The 18542-nt window shown below is 36.4% G+C and overlaps 1 protein-coding gene across 1 annotated transcript in view; it reads left to right on the forward strand.

Annotated features, from left to right (window-relative positions):
- LOC120767228 (bone morphogenetic protein receptor type-1B) overlaps positions 1-18542 on the forward strand; it is a 239536-nt gene that overhangs the window by 89195 nt on the left and 131799 nt on the right. The window lies entirely within an intron of this gene.

Raw genomic sequence — 18542 nt, forward strand, 5'->3', positions numbered from 1 at the left:
TATGTATGTATCTAGTATATTTTTGTTATTTCAAAGCATTTTTGCTTATCTGCTTCTCCTATTTTGGTCGCAGCCCACGTGTTGCTCGTTTCTTATTGTTGTATTATTTTTTCCTCCACCTTCGCCACCTACATAAGCACTTATCATATATTACGTCGTTAGTTTCCATCCTCTTATGACACTTTATTATTAAAATGCTTCACGTTGGCAACCATCCGTTGCAACAAATCAACGTCAAAAGCATCTGCAAGCGTCATTGATGTTTTTAACCTTAGTAAAAATCAGTATACTCAAACTGCCACCCACGGTTTGTGCCGCTTTCAAATCTGATTTCGTCAAGCCCAATGGGAAGTGTACAATGGCGCTTTACTTGAAACTGCAGAAGAAAACTCTAGTTTATCTAATGTTGGGTTTCGGTTTTTCTAACTTTGATTTATATTGCTTTAAAACTGATATCAGAAAATATTTGTACTATGAAGGTATCTTTCGAAAAATTAAATTGGTGTTGAACCCCTTACTTGGTACTAAACTTTGATTCGCACTGATTTCGTATGAAGTCAAGGAGGCATGGATCAATGTCTATTCACAATTTCCTCCATGGAAATTTATCGCTGTTAAAAGGCAATATTAAAACACTTGTCGAAATCAGTAGTGACTTGGTGTATATAAAGACTGAACATGCCTTCGAGTTTCCCTATTTTTCAAAGAAACAGCACGGAAACTTCAAATTTAATGGGGAAATGTTTATTACTATTCGAAAAAAACATTATTTTGCATTTATTTTTTGAAGGTTATCTCTTTCAAATGTTGGCCGCGATGACGTCTCAGATGGTCCATCCGTTGAGTTCAATTTTCGATGGCTTATTCAGCATTTTGACTGGTAACTGGCGAATGACACGCGTGATGGTTTGCTCCAAGGCCTAAATCGAAGTGGAATTGTGCGCATTGACTTAAGACTTTACGTATCTTTATTGGAAAAAATCTAACGGTGTGATATCACACAATCTTAGTGGCCAATCGTGGCTCAAAACGTGAAATTATCTGCTCTGCTGTTCTCTAAATAAATTCATTGATTCATGCGTTGTGTAGGAAGTGGCGTTCTTATCGGCATCGTTTTTGAAGAAATATGAACCGATGATTCCACTGGCATTCCACTGGCTCACAAACCAAACTAAACCGTTATTTTTCTGGATGAAATAGAGGCGGAAATCGGCTTGATCGCTGAAAAAATTTGGTTCAATAAAGGTCCGATCTTTTTGGAACTTTTCAAGAGCACAAAGAACGAAACGATGTCGTTTGAAAAGGTCGAGCCTTAAGTTCTTGTTAACGGGTAGGTTCTCCGCACCCTTCTTTGTGTTTCTCTTGTGGATAACTGGCCGTTATGGGAGCTTGGCCAAGTCTGTGCTACCATTAGTATTTGCATTTTAGTATCAAGGCTCAAACACTTAGCATAAGATACCACCTTATCAGACATACCGTTGTGTAGGTTGGAATAGCAATAGCTAAGTAGATTTGCATTAGTATCGAGGCGCTTTGGCGACTTACAAGCTATGATTAAATGAGTTCTATTTTAAGGCTTCACAAAGGAGTCTATATTTTAGTTCAAATGCGATGCCCATCTAAAGGATCAGCCATTGAAATTAACCTGAGCTAAGCTATTCACACACAACTCTTGCGATAGAAGACTTATTAACAAGTTAACTAGTTGTACGAGGATGTGTTCTGAAATTAACGGGTATTTGGAAACATAAAATTTCGCGGTTTTCGAGAGACCAATTGTCAATTTTTTATTCTATTGATATACAAATTCCTGAAGTATGATAAAATTGCTTACTTTCTTGGTGAGTTACGTTTGTTAAAATCTTGTAGCTTTTTAGTGAAAAACAATACTAAAACGAGGCCCTAGACTAAATGTTCACCAGAAATGACTTCGTGTGACTTTTTCTTATTCCAAAATTGGGAAAACCTTATAAGGCTTCATTTCACAAGAAAGATGAAAAACACTGAAAGAGCTAGAGGCTATCGCAAAAATCGAGTTTAAGAAGTGTTTCGACGTTGAAAAAAGCGATGGTGCATCGCTGGGATCGAATGGGGTCTATTTTGGTGGCAAGAAGATTAAAATAGACGAATGAATAAACATTTTATTCAAAAAACGAAAACTCCAGTTATGTTTTGAACTCAGACATAGAAAAGTTGTGTCTTGCAGGCGTGACTGAAGTTCATGTCGTGGATGCTATTTATTAGATGATAACTTGCGGTTTGAAAGATATGTTTAAGAAGAAAGTTAGATTGGTAAAATTTCTGAATTTAACAAAATCATATCAAAATCTATTTAATGTTGCCATGGATATGATACTTAGTATTAGAGTAACACAGGCCTTTAAGTACGAGATACGCTTATTATTTTGCCTTAGATTCCAATTTTGAATTTGCTATCAAAAAAGAGAAGGTATGAACTCTGCTAGAGTTTGAATGGAACTTAAGATCGACGTTTCAAGCAACTTGTGAGTTTATGTATAATTTTTTCTGTCAGTAACATCTCTTCAGCAATTCTAAGATTTGTAGGTAATATAGAAGTCAATTTTATAAAATTTGTAGTGAGTTCTTTGGAATACTGGAAGACTAATTTGAAAATAATACTATCTCAAGTTACTTCCTCGGAACAAAGACAATGATTTTTCATTGAGTAACAGTTTGATGATCCATCAAGAGTGAGTGGAATACTTTAAAGGTAGTAAAGATCTTTTAAAACGCCGACGTCAGGCTTCATAGGCGAGGAATGCAGCGCGACCTTGGGTCTAATGTGCCCTCGAAGGCTTCAGGCTTCAGATGAAATTTCTCTCTAACTGCAATGAAGTTATCCTGATCCAGATCGAAGACTTCTCTTTCGCTGCTGGGTTGGTTGTTGTATTCTTATCCACTTTGCATATCCATAATATAAGCGCTTATGAAAATGTTTCTCTGTTGCATGTAGTGTTTGTGCGTATGTGTTTGGTTTATTGAAATGTTAGCCGATAATTGCTCACCAGACGATCTCTATTAGTTTAGTGGGTGTGTTCATATGGGTACATATGCACCTACCACTCACCACATTTTCGCCGACGGTTGTTTGCTTGGCCTGAGCTGTGAGTATGTCGTAGGTGGCAGCAACGGCAGCACAAAAACAACAGCAAGTCATGCAGCATCATTTGTGTGCAGCGGAAGCTGCGTGCGTGGCGTGCGTTTACCTGTGCCTTATGCAACGGGTGTGGGAGCACTTAATGACACCTAACAGAAAATGGGCACAAACACGCACACACACCGGCACTAACATGCATTCAAAGTGTTGTAAAAATTTCTTGGTAAAAGTTAATGGTGCTGAATTTTATTGCGTAGGTTCAAGCAATTTGTGGTCTTTTGAAATTTGCAGTTTCACAAATTGTGATTTATTTATTTTCTTGTGCTCTTTCTTATAACACAGTGCGCGGCACTCATGAGCATAGATATATTACACATACATACATACATACATACATACATACATATGTTATAACGAATTTGTGTTGTTGTTCGTGAGTGCAAGTGTAAATGGTTTTGGCAAAGTTGCCAGCTTCCAGCGTCTAAATGCAAATTTTCGCAAGCATTTTTTTCCTTAGCAAACTTTTTTTTTATATTTTTTGTTGCTTTAAATTTTTTTCAAATATTTTTTCTTTGCAAATATTTCGTAAAATTGTTTGGCATGTCTTGTTATTGTTTCTTTTGTATATTTATCCACCGTTATATGTGTGTGATATATGACACTTGCTGGCTTTTTGTAAACAAACAACAACAAATTCTGTATTTATGCACATGTAATGGAAAGCGCATTTATCACCCGCGATTTAAATACACTAGCGGTCATAAAAAGTGCACTTGCCAATATTGCTTGTATAAAAATGTACGATTTTTGCCCCAGATGTTTCGGCTTTATTTGATAAATATTTGCCCATAGTAGTTAATTACTCACTCGGTTTGATTTCAAATCGGATCACTTGGATCGTGGAGTCGGCAAACCGAACTCTGGCGGCTCCTTCTCTACTCATATACCGGCGAGCGAGTTGTGGGTAGAAGAAGCCAGAGCAGTGAGCTTCTTTACGGGTGGGTCCAAAGCTTGGATGGGAGGTTGGTGGAGGGGTTTACTGTCAGGAACTCTCTATAAACTCCAGCTTCAGACTTCTTAACTATTACAGTGTCTTCCAGGTCGCGGTTGCAGTCATTAAGGTAACTGTAGATTTACTGCTTCGGAGTGCAGCCTCCTTTAGAGCAATTTCTTAGTTCGAACACAAGGGTTATTCTTTTCTATGGTCCCATACACATATAGTAGTCCACGTGCGATCTTTGATCAGCCATCTAACCTAACCTAACCGAATTATCATTGGAGAAGTCTATAATTGGTGATAATGCTCAAACCTTATTGGTTCTCGAGATATTCACTGAATGAAAAATTGGTAATAAAAATTTTAGACAGAACTTGCCATGAAGAGAGTTTAGCTTTGACCCATTCTCATGGTATTGATAGCGGAACAAATTTCCCTTTTTTGCCGGCGCGTTATTTATGCAGTTTACCGGTATTCCGCTGCGGGTTTGTTAGTGAGCTGAAGACTAGTATTACGACCCTGCTGTCAATTCACTCTGACTGCAACTTTTCTAAAGAAGACTATACTTCAGAGCTGCTATATTTACTTAAAACTAGCAGCCGGTAAAGTTCTCAACGCTTTGGCACCGATACGGCAATGACCAGCTGGTTAGAGTAAGGCTAACCTGACAATAGCTTACTAGATTTCTTCCGATCCACTAGCTTAAGTGATATCCATCGATCCAGTAGTAAAAGCACGAAGAGAGCATAGCTCCAACCCGTTCTTATCCTGTTTATGGAGGAGTTAAGATGCCTTATCAGCTTGTCAATTTTGCAGATAAATATGTACATGTTATTTCGCCGTGACCTGGTACTCAGTAGTCTTAACATGAAGTGACTTGATGACATTGATGGTGAGGTTAGACATACCACTCCTCACTAACCGTGCGTTCAAGGCGAGTATATCGCTCTACTATTCGGAACTGTAGTTCCACTGCTACTTTAAGGGGTTATATCAACTTGGCAGTTCAATAAACGCGTTTTTCTCAAAACGTCATTATAGTAGGTGGTGGTGGTTTGATCGATACACTCCTTGACTACAACGAAAAAATCCTACGTGTTAGGAAAATTTTACATCCCTTTCTGTTGAGATGGAATGGTTTACCTGTGAAGGAAATCCAATACTGAGCTTCAGAGATGTAACATCAGGCCAACTGTTAAACATAGTGGTGGCCACTGTTATGGTATAGACATGTAGCCTGTAACCAGCATTTGGTCTGGTCTTTACCTCAATATATTAAAAGAAAATGTACACCAAAATGTGGAGAAACTCGAGATATTTGACAATTTCCGTTATTATTGGGATAATGATCCTGAAGATAAATCGCTAATAGTGCAGACGTGGCTGATAAAAAACTTACTGATCTAAACGAGGTTAGATCTCCGAAAAAACAGCCCTCGGCCGGATAAAATCCGGGTCAGTACCTGTAACGAGGAACCGGGTGTCGAGGGAATTGTGACCGTTGCGCAGCTTCGTACTGGATATTGTAGCAGGTTAAACTCCCATTTATCCAGAATCGACCTCAAAATACCAAAAATATGTCCAGCATGCAACGAGTCCCCGCATAACTCTACCACTCCTTTGCATGACCAGCTAACCCTAGAGTTCTGACGCTCCTCTCCCTATGGTCCGACTCCGTCGAAACAGCACGTTTCCTGGACCTACCGTTGGATGACCTCGATGACAACTTAACTGAACCTTACCACCCTAAAGGGAACTAGACAACCGTTAGAACAACAACAACATTGTTGATATGAAATTGCCCACATCTAATGCACACACGAGACCCATTAGATGAACCCGATCGAGAATTTATGGTCTTTGTACACCACTGTACATTGGTACATATGTATGTATATGTATGTATTTGCTTAAACATATCGACCAGTACACACACAGCAGATTTATAGGCAGTTATGCAAATGCTTTTAAACTTTGCCTGCCCGCTATTTACATATGTACGTACCTTCTCCTACATTATTTCCATTATTTATACACTTTGAAGAATTCCAAGCAAATATTGACCAGTTTTATGCTTGAATTATGTAGAAGTGAATGGAGAAATGTCAATATTGGCACGACAGGCTGTGGGATGAAACCAAAACAAAACAGAGGCGATGATGAAAGGCAGCAAGCACAAAGCAAATAAAATAAATATGAATTTATGAAGAAAATGTGTGTGAATGTAATGACAAAATTCCGAAAAAATCAAAATGAGGGAAAATAGTGAGGAGAAAAATTTTTTTTGAACAAAATTTGTCAATATTTTTTAATTAGGTGCGCAGAAGCACATAAAATAAATTTTTTGAAAAAACCAAAAATAGTAAATAAAAATAAAAAAAGGAAATAAAAATTAAAATTTTACTTTGAAAAAAAAAAAAATAATAAATAGATAGTAAAAGTGAAAAAAATGAAATGAAAATTTAATTGAAAAAAAAAACAAAAAATATAAAAAAATAAATTGAGAAAAAAATTTAAATTAAATAAAATAAAAAAATTTAATTAAATAAAAAAAATAAAAATAATTAAATTAAAACAAAAATTTTTAAAAAAAAAAAGATAAATAAAATAAAATGAAAAAAATTAAATTGAAAAAATTTAAAAAATAAAAATAATAAATTAAAACAAAAATTTTTAAATTGAAAAAAAAGATAATTAAATAAAATTTTAAAATGAAAAAAATTAAATTGAAAAAATTTAAAATTAAATAAAATTGAAAAAAAATTAAACGAAATTTAAAAAATAAATAAACAAAATTTTAAATTAAAAAAAATAAATGAAATTTGAAAGTGAAAATTTAAAGTGAAACATTAAAATTTTTAATTTAAGAAAACAAAAATTATTTAAATTGAAAAAAATTGACAAAAAATTAAACGAAATTTAAAACATACAAAAATAAATAAATAAAATTTTAAATAAAAAAAAAAAATTAATGAAATTTTAAAGTGAGAAAAAAATTAAACTAAATTAAGTTTAAAAAAATTAAATAAAAAATTAAAAATTAAATAAAATTAAACAAAAAAAAATAAATACAATTTTAAATTGAAAAAATTTAATATTATAAATAAAATTTTAAATTGAAAACAAAAATTAAATTAAAAATTAAAATTAAATTGTAAAAAAATAAAAATTAAAATAAATTAAGTTTAAAAAAAAAATTAAAAATTAAAAAAATTAAACAAAAAAAAATAAATACAATTTTAAATTGAAAAAATTTAATATTACATAAATAAAATTTTAAATTGAAAACAAAAATTAAATTAAAATTTAAATTAAAAATTAAAAAATTAATTAAATAAAATTTTAAATTGAAAAAATTAAAAAAAACAGTATTGGTAAACAGACAAGCGCCAGCATAATCAACTGTCCATCAAATGTTCGTTATTTATTTGTCTAAATGTTGGCTGAGCAAAGAAGTGTGAATGCGTTAAACTTTGTGAAAAAGCGCCGCATAGCCAACAGCCTGGCTGGCAGTCAATCAAATATATATACATACATATGTACATACATACATATGTGTGTATATACGTATGTACCTTAGCTTGTATGTATTTCTGCTGTGTCAATCACAAAGGTGGCACCGCCGCCAACCCCAATAGACCACCCAAATTTTATGGCGAATGCAAGCAACCAAAAAAAAAAACAAAAACATTAAAATACGAAAAAGTTAAATAAGAGGCAAGAAAATGCGAAAAACGGTATATTTGCTTTTGTTGGCTGCCTCGGCATTTCAATTTCAAATCGAACGTCACTTTAAACATTCAATCAAAGATAGTTGTTAATGCCACCAAAGCAATGCTAAAATAACAAAAAATGTTAATGTATATACTGCTGTTGTTGTTGCTGTTATTACAATCACATACTATTTGTGGCATGTTGATGTTGCAAAAATGTGTTTATTTGTGCTTGTTATGCTGCGGTCTTGTTAACAACTACAAATATACAAACGTACGAGTACACATGCATGTAAAAACAACAACAAAAACGCGTATAATCAAATGCCTTATAAAAATAAATACATTTTTAATTTTTCTGCCTTGGCTTGATTTCTTGGATTTTCAAAGGAAAATTTGATTTTGTAATTTTTGTATTTTTCTGTGTTTTTTGTTTTTTTTATTTTTATTTTTGTATTTTTCTATGTTTTTTTCATTTTTATTTGTTGTATTTTTGCTTTTTTTTCTGTGTTTTATTTATTTTTGTATTTTTTTTTCCTTTTGTATTTTTTTTTATTTTTTTATTTTTTTTATTTTTGTATTTGTTCGTTTTTTTATTGTTGAATTTTTAATTTTTTTCTTTGTTTTATTTATTTTTGTACTTTTTTACTTTTCTTTTCGTATTTTGCTTTTTTTATTTTTTATTTTTTTGCAATCAACAAACATGATATGCGATATGCCGCTCAAATGCGCTTCCAAAATTGGTGGCAGTCACATTGCGAAATTTTTTTTACCAAAAAGAAAGATAAGGAGATTTTATTTAGACGACTCTGAGCAGAAACGAAATACGGGGAAAATAGTTTGAAGCTAATTAATTAAATATTCCATGATATAATTAACCGTTAAATATGGTCAGTTGAAAGCACGCGTGGGAATTTGAACGTCCATGAAATTTCACGAGAGCGACCAATTAATCAAGCGGCGACTCTAATGTTTGCACTTTCTAAAGGAAGTTTGTATGAAAATAAGCCGCCAAAGCATAAGTTAGACTTTGAATCAATTATTAAGAAAAATATGCGTGTTTTGTTTCCGTGCAATCCTGCATATCCTTAATACATTTCATCTCACACTAAGCCGTCTCTCAGTCCTTTCTGTAATTTCATTGCGTATCGTTTTAAGCGATTTGCATATTTCCTGTACTGGTTCGGAGCCTGGCGAATGGCACTTTTGGCAAAAATTTTCGCGGTATCACAGAATGCCCTTTGCGGCCCGGAATCGGTATATATGCAGCCGGTTTCTGTCAGCTACCACCTGTACTGCCTCTCTGCTTCTAAGGGCATTCTCTGACGCCTTGCGTTGTGAGATTATTGCTTTAATTGTCGGTTGGCTTACGACGTATTATAGTACATTGTTGCATTATTAGCTATTTCAATAGCTTTACTGATCGTAAAGACTTCCGCCCGGAGTACACTGCAGCATTCCGGCAGGTAGTAGGTCGCCTGAGTTATAGATCCCGGCGACCACTGCATCAGCCAATTTAGGTAGGGCCGGTTAGATGTTGAATGTTCCGCTGGTGGGCGCACCAGCATAAGCGTGAGGGTACGGGGTCTGTTTGATACATCGTGCTCGAAAGTTCTTGTGGAGACCAAACCAAAGCTCAATGAAGTCGTGAGACGCGTCAAAGACAGGCAAGCTGTTAAAGTAAACAGTAGAGCAAACCATAGCCATACCGAAGGGTTCTTTATAGTAAGCAAGTTTACAAGCAAATCCTATGTCGGTTGATTCTTATCAGTACCTGTTGTTTTTACTAGTATACTAGTTTTTGATGATTCTATGGATATATAGCATTGTAGAAAAGCTTCTCTGGTCTGACTTCGTTCGGATATAAATGCAGTCCTCGCCCTATAATTACATACATATGTCCTATAAGGCCTTTTTGTCGCAGCATAAGCACTTGATCTGTAAATTACTTCATCCCCGTTAGTTTAGTTCCAGCTCGGTATGTACTTATTATTCCATACTACTTCTCTTGTATTGGAAAATAAATCCCGTGTGTTGTTTCGGAAGCTCTGTTTGCTGTTGTTTGAATTCTTAATCCGAGTCAGTCTGTTTTGTTAAGTTAGGTTACGTTTCATATTTGATCCTCTTGACGAAGATCTCTGGAATCCATTTTCGACAGTGGAAACTCCAGTTATTTGTGTGACCTAAACTCCTAGATAGGGATCCAGGAAGCCTTAGGTATCGACGACGCGCTTTGAATGTATCACAAATTCCTTGAGGTGGCTGATACCGATCTCTCCAAACTGTCGGGTTCCCCAAGGTATGATATTCCAGACCATAGCATGAGCTAGACAGTCGAGCAGAAATTATCCTCAGTAAACTTTAGGAATTGGCGTTCTGGCAGTCGGACATCTAATTCTACACTACCGGAACGAACCCGCGGTTTAGTTCGACCAAAAACTGTCCATCATCATCTTTTTCACTTTTAACAGATATTCCAGCTCCACCTTATTTTTGTAAAATTCGAAAGGTTATCTTACATTTTGAATATCTTATTAAAGAGGAAATACTCGGGATTTTTGACACTATTTATCAAATGTCGGCTACCATCAGGAAATAACTTTTATAAAGTGTATTTTTGCTAGGCGACACAGATACAGACTCAATCCCGTTGTAGGCATTCGGAGATCGCAACTATTTTCAAAGAGAGTATAAAGTTTGCGTTCTTAAGTGATGAACTTGCTCTCCTTGCCTGGTGTTGATTTTGGGGCGACTCTCCACTTTTTTGGAGAATTAACCGAAAAACTTTGTCGAAGTTAAAAATACTGACTTTATGGGCTATAAAAACCGTATCTTCTGTTTTCTCAAAATTTTCATTGGCTTCTCAACTATATTTGTGTAACTAAAAGTTCATTTACCGATTTTTTTTTTTAATTTTTTAGATACTTTGTCCATTGAATACTTAAAATTTCATTTCGAATCGCTATTTGGCAGAAGGCTATTTATTTTTATAGCGTTTGCCAAGTAAAAGCACTTAAAGTGCACTTAATAGCAGGCACCCAGGCAGTCTTCGCAGCTTCCACAGGCGAGATCGTGCCAAAGCAGCGACCACCACCGGTGCGAGTCGTTGCGAAATTCGGTGAATGAAAGTGAAAGTGCGTGCAGTCACCTTTTCGGGGACACGGTGTGCTTAGTCTCAATATCCCGCTGAGAGCTGGGCGGTAGTAGTTTTTATACCCCGAACAGGGTTTATTAAGTTTGCAACGAAGTTTGTAAAACTCAGAAAGTCGTCACTCAGTGTTAGAGATATCGATCTGAAAGAAGAAGGTGTTTCTTTGCTCTCCATTATAGCATATAGCTGCCATACAAACCGTCCGTGCTCGTGTGAAGGGTATAACAGGTTCGGTAGTGTTGTTTTTTTTTTTAATTTTTTGACTTGAAAAGACCAAAAAGAAATTGAGGAATTTTCGCGCGCGAAGCAAGCTCTTTTTAGCCGAAAATAAAGATCAAAGATAAATGTTTTGCATGCCTTTCGTTTATTTGTCTTTTTTTTCGTTGCTTTGTGGCTCTACTGCACTTCAAATGATGCATTGCCGGCGCGAAATGCCGAAAATCGGAAAGTACTTAGAATTCTTATATTTATTCAAATGAGCGTTGCACTCGGCGTGTACTTTTGCCCTCGGCGCGTAGGCGCAAATATGAAATATTGCTGCTGCCGTTGATTACTTTTTGTTGTTGCTATTGGCTGCCGCAATATAATTAAATCTGAAAGTGTAGTGTGGCAACAGCAACCGCATTACGCGCGTACTCTTGTGGCACGCATGTTGTATTTCCATCAACGCCAGCGACGATAAGCTCCACACACACACACACTCATATATGCACTCACTGAGGGAACCCAGTGTTGCATTGTAGGGCATACTGCCACAGCGGGGCTCCCCAGCCAACGGTCGCCTAGCGTTCGAGCGTGCCGCGGCTCATGCGTTGCTGCTACAGCACGCCACAGGGTGCAGCGACTGTTGCAAGTGCAAGTGTGCCATCACCGCTGCCACACAATCACACACACACATATGCAGAGTCAGCACAGCATTCAATCAGCGTGCATTCCAAGTGCGTAATGGCTTCGCCACAGTGTCCTATTTCAAGAAATGGGGAACTCCACCAAATTGCAGTCGAAATGCTAAACAATTTACAAAGCGTTTTTGAATTTTAGTGCGTAGACACGTACATGCATACATACACATGTCTACAGGTATATTTTCAAAATGTAACAGTAGTTTATCGAAAAAGTTATTTAATTCATTTAATGGCGCACATTAGCGCGTTGAGAGAAGGCTGTGCGGCAGCAGTATATATATATGTATGTATGTATGTATATATAGTAACTATATGTATATAACGCATATGCACTCGCTACAACACATCAATGCGTCATCGTTTATATTCGAAATCTCAAACGCGCAGATCAATTATTGCCGAGCGAAAATGAATATTTTACTGAAATCGAATCCAAAAACTTGCTAATGGCTATTTCTATACGTGGGGCAGGAAATAAGGGTATTTTTGGTGGATTTCAATTGTAAAGTATTTTTTGGGTAGATAGTCTTTATTGGCGTAGACACCACCTATGCGGTCATAGCCGAGTTTACAACAGCGCGCCAGTCGTTCTTCCTTTTTCTTTAGGTCCTTTCTAACTGGTTTCTAACGGAGTGGAGGTCCACCTCTTTTTCTGCTTCCCCCGGCAGGTACTGCATCGAATACTCTCCGAAATGGAGTGTTTTCATCCATTCGGACGACATGACCTAGCCAGCGGAGCCGCTGTCTCTTAATTCGTTGAACTATTTCAATGTCGTCGTATATCTCGTACAGCTCATCGTTCCATCGATTGCGGTATTCGCCTTTGCAAATGCGAATAGGACCACAAATCTTCCACAGAACCTTTCTCTCGAAAACTCGGTCAAAATCAGCTCTGAAATCGACGAAGAGGTGGTGTGTGTCCATCCTTTTTTCACGGTATTTTCCAAAATTGGGCGCATGGTGAATATATGGTCAGTTGTTGATTTTCCAGGCCTTAAACCACACGATAAGGTCCAATCAGGTTGTTGACAGTGGTCTTTAATCTTTCACACAATACGCTCAATAGAACCTTATATAGTTGGCGCAGATCCCTTTTTATGGATTGGACAAGCACACTTAAAATCTAATCGACGAGCATGTTTTCGTCCGACTATATTCTACAAAGAAGCTGTTGCATGCTTTTTATCAGTTCTTCGCCACCGTATTTGAATAGCTCGGCCGGCAATTCATCAGCTCCCGCCGCTTTGTTGTTCTTCAGACGGGTAATTCCTTTTCGAATTTCTTCATGGTCGAGCAATGGAACGTCTGCTCCATAATCATCGATTAGGGAATCGAGTTCATATAACCATATTTCAAAATCAGCGATATGTTGTGGAACATCGCTTTGATGCGTCTTGTGCCTAGACGTTTATCTACCGGGGTGAATGCCAGGACACGGCGATGGAGACTCCCTCCCACCACGAATCCCACACCGAATTTGCGCTCCTTTATACTTTATGTGTCTACTGTGGGTAAATGTCAAAAGGACCTAATCGTCTCAGTGATTGTTCCGTCCATCTCACTCCTTGGACGGCGATGATGTCAGACTATATTCTTACGAGGACATGAACCAGCTGGGCATCTTCCCAAATAAGGGACCGGACATTCCAGGTGCATGCCCTTAAGTCGTAATCCTTAATCCGTTTGCCATGGTCGTCATCACAAGAGGGATTTCTCTTCGGAGGCTGTTGTACCATTTTCATAGGGGGAGTTTTTTACTTGGCAGGTCCCAAACTCAGCGCACAACCCTGAGGAAGGATAGTTCGTCTTCTCACTTTTGCTCGTCTTCAAACGGATGTTCTTTTGCTATTCAGAGGATATTTGGTCTAGGACCGGAAGTCGTGAGCTGCTTGAGTCATATGTAAAAGAATCGTTTCTGTTCACTTAACTGAATGACATTCAGAGAACTTTTCTCACTTGCGTGAACTTTTACATATATTCTATCCTGCGTTGGCTTTACTGGGTAATTATAAAATGGATTCTGAATCTATGGATGAGATAAGATGTTCTATCGGAGAAACGCCCTCCTATTTATACATTTTGAATTAAAAAATGAAGTCACGTGGCTATCACAGGTGTTTTTTCCTTTGAAAGTTTCGATGTAATACAGACGCTTATGAAATTAAGATAGGCTTCAGATCAGCTAATTGAAACTTTAGTGGATCTGGTAGGATGGTTACGGTACTCTATCGACAGAAATTGTTTGACTTAAAGAACATACCGCTTAGTCATCTATGTCAGTTCGCGTCTCCAATCCAAAGTAAGAGAAAGAGCTCAGAGACTCTCAAGTTCTTTGCAAGAATTGTAATTTTCAAGCGTAAAGCAATATCTTTTCATCAATTACAACAATTAGGCAGCAATGTAACACCAAAGACACAAGTCAAGATTCACGGCAATTGACTGCCGCTGCCAAAGGCATATGGAGAAGCATCCAAATGCAACGGATACAAATGTATCTAATAAATATTTTACGCTTGACTTGCGCACAGAAGTGCTTAAATGTTGTGGCATTAATCAAAACAACAGACAGAGGGACACGGCAAAGGCGAAAATTAACAAATGTACAAAGAAACAGAAACCTGCCTGCCGTGTGGCAGAATGTTGCCACAACGGAGGGAGGCAGAGACAGAGGGAAGGTGGGTAGGCAGATATGTAGATAGATAATCGGGCACTCAACAGCGACGTTAATGCAGTTAGCATGCATTAAGGAAGCCAACAACAAAGCACAAAAACACATATTGTTGTTGTAATTGGCATTGCAGCACAGCAGTGCAATCCAGCAGCCGCCAATAGAATTAGACAAATTGCAAGAGATAACAAACAGCAAACGGCAGCAACGAGATAAAAGCCGCACGCTGCCTCACTCCACCTTCTGCAGCGTGTTGGCGGTGAATTGGTGAGCGCATGTGTGTGTGGAGCTTGAGGTCTGTTTGGCAGTTGGCGTTGTTGCAAGTGTAATTAGTTGCAGGCGGAATGCATTTTTCAATCGCGTTGAATGGAATGATCAACAGCAATATCAAAAACAGTAGTGGCTACAACAACAGCATCAGCAATTACAACAACAGCAACTTACGTAGAAACAACAACAACAACAAAATGTGCAATAAAATTCTAATAATTCGTTGCATTCGAAACACTTGGCAACGGCAGCCAACGCGCGCCATTATTGAGCTGCTGAGTCGCTGAGCTGCCGAGATCTGCAACGAGCCAAAACAGTCGTGTTGTCAATTAAATGCACACTTGCATTTGCTTATATATGCACATATGTATGTATATGCGTATGCATAAACAATCACATGTGTTATTTAGTGTAGATATGTTTGTATGTATGTATGTATGTATGTGTTTGTTTGTTGCGCTGCAGTCACATCAAACAAATTTTATCTGTTGTGGCTTGGCGAATCAATTAACTATGCTTGCCACCGCTTTTGATGCTTTGCCTGCTTGTTGTTGTTGTTATTTTTATAGCTCATTCGCTGTTGATGTTGACGATTTAAATTAATTTAGTGAATAATGCGAATACTGGTTTAACATACAGTATGTATGTCTATATAGTGTAAATACACTGGCGGTCATAAGTATTCGCAATTTATGATTATGTGTTTGAAAGTGTTAAATAATATGTAATAATTTTGAACAAAATGTTTTCTTTTAAGCTATGCTTAGCTTCGTTAAGAGTGTTATACCCGCTTGAAAGTCGGAAAAAACGCGTTTTCTTGTTATCTTTTTTTTTGAGGCGGCATTGTATTTAATAAATAAATAAATAATTCGAATTATTATATACTTCATTTACAGAATTTGATGTACTTTAATACTTGCCAATTGATTCTGAAAAATTTTCTTCAGAATTCTTCTTCTTCACTTCCTTGATCACTTAGCCGAACTTCAAAAGTACCTTCAAAGTGGGGTGTCGGGAGACGAGGAAGATTTTTTCTGCATAAAATTACCTAAAATTAAAAAAAAAAACAAAAAAAACACGTAAACCTAGGGCACACCGTATCATTAATACCCTTCAAAAGTATAAAATATTTCTTATAAGAACTTTATTTTGATTGGTTAGTTCCTTTCAAGTTGGCTAAAGATATCTCATCAAATGAAAAAGTTATCCTTACAAGCACTTGAACCGATCGTTCCGCCTGTATGCCAGCTATGTATGAGTTATTGTGGTCCCATATTGGCTGTATAATCAGCTTCTTTGGGCGAAAAAGACGAGTGCAAAGTTTCAGATCGATATCTCAGAAACTGAGAGACTAGTTCGTACAGATATGTAGATGGGCATGCTTAAATTGATTTTGCTCATCTTGCTAATATAGTGTATACTTTAGATTAAGTTACGTTCGACATTTAATCAGAAGAGCACATCAAATCACTATTCTACTAGATTTAGCAAGATATCGCTATACAAAAATGAAAGTAATTAAACTCGTCACCGAGAAGATTTGATTTGTTCGTCAGCGAAAGAATCCATTGCATCATCACAGCTGATTTAGACACTACAAACATAAATTGTAATTATTTTGTCTCTTTGTTCATAACCTGACAAAAATTTCTAAGAAGGTTGTGTGAAAATTTCTATTCGAATGGTCCAACGCTTTAAGGTTTGAGAGTAGATTACACTAAGTTAAAAAATGCTTAAAAATAGGCTCATATCTTCGACATGATTCCAGGTCCATATTTCTTCAAAAATTATGTCGATGGGAACGTAACCGTCAATGGCGACCGTTATGGCAATGATAACCGTCTATCTGATGCTTGAAATTGAAGCTGGTAATATCGACGACATTTGGTTTCAACAAGACGGCGCCACTTCCCACACATGGCATCGATCAATTGATTTATAGAGAGAACACTTCGGTGAGCAGATATTTTCACATTTTGGGCAGGTCAATTGGCCATCAAGGTTATGTGATATCACACCGTTAGACTTTTTCCTGTGGGATTATGTAAAGTCTAAAGTCTATGCGGACAATCCCGCTTTGATTCAGGCCTTGGAGAAAATCATCAGGCTTATCATTCGCCAGTTACCAGTCAGCTCGAACGAGTCAGCGAAAATTGGACTCAACGTATGGACCATCTGAGACGTAGCCGCGGCCAACATTTTAAAGACATAAATTTCAAAATATAAATGCCAAAGGTTGTTGAAGTTTCTGTGATTTTTTTTTTATTTAAGTAGGGAACCTCAAAATGGATCACCATTTATTTAATGAATTTCTATGTCTTTCTCAAACTTTCCGTATGTAAAATGTAAAATTTAAAATGTTTCGATAAAAGTTCAGACAAAAATTTTGAAACTAGGTGTTTTTTAGATCTCTAGAATGGTTTCTAGTTTTAAAGAGAGCATGTTTTGCGTCTGAATAATTCAATGCTAATCCAAAGCAACAAAATCCAATGCAACATGAATAGCGGTTTGACAGTATTCTGATATTCTGACTTATTTACACCATGAATCCTCAAAGTGTCTAAAATAATTTTCATTATGTTCTAATTTTAAGCCGTTTAAATTGTAGGTTACGTTCATGAAACGCACTTATGAATTTCTTTTTGGTGTGAAATGAAGAAATTTTGAAATGAAGTGAGTTTGGCGATCATTTTATAATTAAACTGAAAGTGTCGAATGTTTACCGCCACCAGTGTAGCCATAAACGTATGTAAGTGCAAATAGGCAACTGAAAATTGGCTGCAGATACTTATATTTAAATAAAATGGGGAGGCGGTAGATAACTGAGATAAAATGCGCAAATTCGCGTGGCATTGAGATTTTGATAGGATTTAAATAAAGCGCAGTGGAATTAAAAAGTGAATTAATTTGTTTGAAATTAAATTAAATAGGTAAATGCAGTTTAATGAAGAAATAATTGGAAAAGTGGAAAATTAAAAATATAATCATTAATTTGTAAATAATACTGAAAACGTTAATAATAATGTATAAAAAAAAAACAAAAAAATTAAATGGGATTATAAAGAAAATTATTAAAAACTAAATTCATTTAAAATTAAAATAATTAACGAATTTAAAAGCACAAATTAATTTTTAATATAAATTTTAAGGAAATATAAAATTTAATAATACGAGGGCTGCTATGTATATATATTTCTGGCCTAATAATGAATGTAGGAATATTTATCAACGAAAATGGTTTTATTGTTTTTCAAAATATTCTCCATCAAGATTTATACACTTTTGCATGCGCCCAAACCAATTTTCGAAGCACTTTTTCCACTCCGATTGAGACACCTACAAAACATGGTTTTTCAATGCTTCAACAGCATCTTCTGGCGACGAAAATCGTTGACCACACATTATTTTCTTGATGTGTGGGAATAAAAAGAAGTCATTGGGTGCCAAGTCAGGGCTGTACGGCGGATGACCCATCAATTCGACGTTTTGGCCGGTCAAAAAGGCGCTGGTTAGAGCCGATGTGTGAGAGCTCGCATTGTCATGGTGCACAATGATTCGTCTTCTCTTGTTCGTTTTTCGAATTTCTCCGAATACTTCAGGCAAACAAATGGTGGTGTACCACTTAGAACTGACCGTCCTACGTTGCTCAAGCGGAACAGTCGCCACGTGACCAGTTTTGCCGAAAAAACAGGCGACCATTTGCTTCGAAGTGCTTCTTCC

Source organism: Bactrocera tryoni, chromosome 2 (assembly GCF_016617805.1).
Source record: "Bactrocera tryoni isolate S06 chromosome 2, CSIRO_BtryS06_freeze2, whole genome shotgun sequence".
Lineage (NCBI taxonomy): Eukaryota > Metazoa > Arthropoda > Insecta > Diptera > Tephritidae > Bactrocera > Bactrocera tryoni.